Source organism: Silene latifolia, chromosome X, assembly GCF_048544455.1.
Source record: "Silene latifolia isolate original U9 population chromosome X, ASM4854445v1, whole genome shotgun sequence".
Lineage (NCBI taxonomy): Eukaryota > Viridiplantae > Streptophyta > Magnoliopsida > Caryophyllales > Caryophyllaceae > Silene > Silene latifolia.
The window spans coordinates 123348825-123353696 of record NC_133537.1 but is presented as its reverse complement, the minus strand read 5'-3'; the positions used below and the strand labels follow the sequence as shown (position 1 = coordinate 123353696).

Genomic DNA, 4872 nt, shown 5'->3' with positions numbered 1-4872 from the left:
TGTTGGTTGAGGGTTTTGAACATTTTGGCTTTTGTATGAAAGGTTGGGATGGAATTTGGTATTCTCATTGTAATAGTTGGAATAAGGGGAGTCACTCTTGTATGCTTGGAAAGCATTCACTTGTTCCCCTACATTCACTTTGGTCATGTCCCAAAGTTCCACAACTCTCACATACTCCACTTGGAATTGAGCATGATGCCACCATAGCATTAACATATTGTCTAGGTGATTTGGAAGCTTCATCAAGCTTAGCCATAGCCTTCTCAAACTTTAAATTAATGATGTCAATATGAGCACTTAGTTGAGCACCCAATTGAGTGATGGAATCTACCTCATGTTTTCCTCCTCTAGTAGCCTTTCGACGTCTACTATATTGTGAATTATGAACCGCCATCTCTTCGATTTTGGCCCATGTTTGATTGTCATCAACTTCGGTGAACATCCCATTAGATCCCATATTGAGGATGTTGCGGGAGTCTTCATATAGACCGTTCCAAAATTATTGCAAGGAACCACTCGCTAAGTCCATGGTGTGGACAAGAACGACAAGTGTCCTTAAATCTCTCTCATGCTTCATACAATGATTCCTCATCCCTTTGTTTGAACCCGGTGATTTGGGCTCTCAACATGTTAGTCTTCTCCGGAGGATAGAATTTCTTGTAGAAAGCAAGTGCCAACTTCTTCCATGAATCAATACCAAGAGTAGTCTTGTCTAGACTCTTCAATCCCCTCGAGTCCATGCATTCCCGCACCACCACATGGACCATGTAAGACAGCCCCTTCGGGGGCTGCAGTGGCCAAGTGATCATCGCCCCAGCTGGTAGTCGAACCCGGGACCTCTCAACTCCTGCACTTCTGCAAGCTTCAAGATTTAACCCGGCTACCACTGGACTAACACCACTTGTCTAGACTCTTCAATCATTGCTTTGCAGCACCAATCAAAGAAAAAGGAAATAATACCCATCGGATTTGGTCTTGAGTAACTCCAGTTTGAGAAATCGCATCACAATAGTCACAAAAAGTCTCCATATGTGAGTGAGGGTCACTAGGCATCCCTCCAAATTGACTTCTCTCAACTAGTTGTATGAATGTGGATTTGGCAATGAAATCACCGGTTAAATGTGGTGGTGTAGGAGTACCATTTGGTAGGTTCTCCTCGGTTGGTACGGAATGTGATGAGAATTTAGGCATTGTGGGTTGATTTTGTGGTGGATTTTGTATTGAGTTGTCCTCTCCTTCTCTTGCAAAAAGGTTGGTAAGGGAGGGGTATGTCAATTCTCTAGTCTCTACCTTAGTAACTTTCAAAGAACTCAAGAATTCTAAGGTAAGGGAGGGGTATGTCAATTCTCTTGTAGCAAATAATTTTCCTAACCTCATGGCTTCAAAGAAGGCTTTAGTTTGTTCAAGGACACCCAATTTGTTCAAGGCATCTTCACATATGAACTTGGTGGATAGAAAGGATTTTCTAGCATACTTGGCAAATGTATCCCTATGGGAGTTAGAAATGAAAATTACCTCCGGATAGTTCGATAGTTGAGAAATTTCCGGAGTTGTTGATGTTGTTGCTTCCAAGGGAGGTTGTTGTTGTTGCACTTCCAAGTTTGAGCTAGCTACCACCATAGCCAATGAGGCTTTCTTTGCTTGAAGACTCTTTTGTCTTGTTGAGAGTGCCTTTGCCTTAGGTGCCTTTGTTGCTCCTTTTGTCCTTGCCATTGATGATTTAACCAAGAAAAGAGTGAAAATCTTCAATTTCCAAGTATACCCAAATCGATTTTAAGGTGAAAGGCTTTGCCTTTATAATTTCAAAAATCGACTCAAAGGTTGAAGATTTTGGTGCTTGGTTTGATTTTTGTTGAAAGAGGAGTGATTAATTGTTGTTAAAAGGAAGTTTTGATTTGATTTTGATTGAATGTGGTTGAGGAAATCTTGTTTTGGTGATGGAGAGGATGAGGGTTTTGAGTTTTGGGGTTTATGAGTAGTGTTTTGAATGAAGGAATGAAGAAATGAATGTGGGATGGGGTATTTAAAATACCCGAAAAATTTGAAATAGCAGGGGAAGACGGGCGTCTTTCCTTCGGGACGCTCGGATTCTGCCTGTTTTGGTTTGAGAATTCTCGCCTAAAGACGGGCGTCTTTCAGTAAAGACGCTCGGATTTATCAATTGCGGGACGGGCGTTTTCTGCTGAAGACGGGCGGATTCTCAGACAGTGAGATTTCTTGTTTTTCACAGGCAAAAAGACGGGTGTCTTTTCTTTCAGGACGGGCGGATTTCTGAAGACGAGCGTCTTCTCTACTAGGACGCTCGGATTCTTCAACAGTCCCAAAATTTTAAATTCTCAGCTCAGATGGACGGGCGGATTTTGACAAAGATGCCCGGATTGCCTGAAGACGGGCGGATTCCCATGAAGACGCTCGGATTCTGCCCCTTTTACCCGGATTCAGTTCCATCCGTGTACTTGCATATCCCGTGTCATTTTCCATTCTTCAAATCCCGTGTTCTTCATTGTAGGGGCGCTATTAAGGCATGAATAGCCTAGGAAATTGTTATCCCCACACTAAGCTAAAGCACTACACATCAATTGAATCATTAGTCCCACCCTCACTTCTCTCAAAAATGATAATTATCTTGATCAAACCATAAAAATCCAAAAAATGACAAAAATGCAATGTAAGAATTAAAATGCGAGTTAGGGAGTTAGAAATATTTACAAATGGTGGTTTCGGGAGGACTCCACCAAACTCTCATCCTTAGTGAGATGTCATGGGGGCATGTCCAAGGTGTTGTTGATGTTGCTCAACACCTTGAAGAAGTAATCAAAAGCTTGTTCATTATCATGATAAAGGTCTTCAATAGACCTTTGCCCTTGTTGTCGGTCTTGATCGATAGCATTACCAATATAGGGATTGAAAATCCCTTCAAACTCATCATCCCAAAGACCACAAACTTCATCTACTTGATCACTAAAGATCTCTTGAGTTGATGGAGACAACTCTCCCACTTTCTTTTCTTGGCCAATGAGGCCATCCTCTTCATTGCTTGACTTTGGTGAGCTTTTCAAGCTCTCTTTGTTACAATTCACTTGCTCTTTGAATGGAGCATCTTCAATTTTCTTCTTCCATTGGAATTCGACTTCTTCCTATCATCATTCCTATATAATGATCAACCATAAAACATGGTTCATGCAAACGGGAGCTCTCATGGTCTTGTCAAGATTGAAAGTTATGCTCTCATCTCCCACTTCTAGAGTAAGCTCTCCATGCTTCACATCAATCACCGCACCCGCGGTGTGTAAGAAAGGTCTTCCTAGAATGATTGGAATGTTGGAGTCTTCTTCCATGTTAACAATGACAAAGTCCACCGGGATGAAAATTTTCCCAATTCTTACGGGAACATCTTCCCATATCCCTAATGGTGTCTTCGTCGATCTATCGGCTATTTCTAGTGTGATATTGGTGCATTTAAGCTCTCCCATCCCCAACCTTTTACTCAGCGAGTACGGCATAACACTCACACTAGCCCCTAGATCACATAAGGCTTTGTTAATCGTGGTGTCGCCAATGGTACACGGTATTGAGAAGCTTCCCGGATCCTTGAGTTTTGGGGGTGAACTCCCTTAAAGTATTACGCTACTCACCTTAGTGAAGGCGATAGTCTCAAGCTTCCGGATGGACTTCTTCTTTGTGAGGATGTCTTTCATGTATTTTGCATAGGCCGGCACGTGATTGATTAATTCCGTGAAAGGAATTGAGACTTCCAAATTCTTTACAATTTCCATAAATTTTCCAAGTTGGTCATCAAATTTGGGCTTGGCTTGACGACTCGGAAAAGGAAGTCTAATCACAATGGGCTCCTTCTCCTTGACCTTGTCTTCATTTCTTTTTGAAATTTCTTCTTTTGATGGTTCCCCATCCTTAGGGTTTTGCAGAATTTCTTCTTTGTCACTAGCTTCCACAACTTCATCCTCAACTTGCTTCTTCGGTGCTTCATACCTTGTACCACTCCTCAAGTGAATGGCACTAACCATTTCATGTCTTGGGGGATTACTTTGAGGTGGTAATTGCCCCTTTTGTCTTTGTGAGCTTGAAGATGCTAGTTGAGTCAATTGGGTTTCCAACATTTTGGTGTGAGCTAGGATGTTGTTGATGGTGGTTTCCTTTGCTTGACTATCCTTTTGCATTTGAGTGAAAAACTCTTGTTGATTCTTTTGCATTTGGAGGACCGCTTTTTGAACATCAAAACCTTGGTCATTTTGTTGATTGTATGGAGATTGATTTTGGTAACCTTGGTTTTGGTTGTAAAAGGGTCTTTGATTTTGGTTTCTCATGGGAGGTGGGGTGTATGTTGGTTGAGGGTTTTGAACATTTTGGCTTTTGTATGAGAGATTTGGATGGAATTTGGTGTTTTCATTGTAATAGTTTGAATAAGGGGTACCAGTCTTGTATGCTTGGAAAGTATTCACTTGTTCATTTGTTCCCCTACATTCACCTTGGTCATGTCCCAAAGTTCCACAATTCTCACATATCCCACTTGGGATTGATGAAGATGCCGTCATGGCATTAACATGATGCTTTAGTGATTTTGAGGATTCTTCAAGTCTAGCCATAGCTTTTTCAAACTTCAAATTGATGGTATCAATGTGAGCACTAAGTTGAGCGCCTAATTGAGTAATGGAGTCCACTTCATGCTTTCCTCCTCTAGTAGCCTTGTGAGGTCTACTATATTGTGAGTTATGGACCGCCATTTCCTCAATTTTGTTCAAAGTTTGATTGTCATCAACTTCGGTGAACATTCCATTTGATCCCATGTTGAGAATGTTCCTTGAATCTTCATAAAGACCGTTCCAAAATTGTTGTACCAAGAACCACTCGCTA

The 4872-nt window shown here is 41.5% G+C and overlaps 1 non-coding gene across 1 annotated transcript; it reads left to right on the top strand.

Moving 5' to 3' along the window:
- The first annotated feature begins 522 nt into the window (after window positions 1–522).
- On the top strand, window positions 523–629 carry LOC141625426 (small nucleolar RNA R71). Its single transcript, XR_012535207.1, has one exon. It is a non-coding gene; the product is annotated as a small nucleolar RNA R71 (small nucleolar RNA).
- The last annotated feature ends 4243 nt before the right edge of the window (window positions 630–4872 follow it).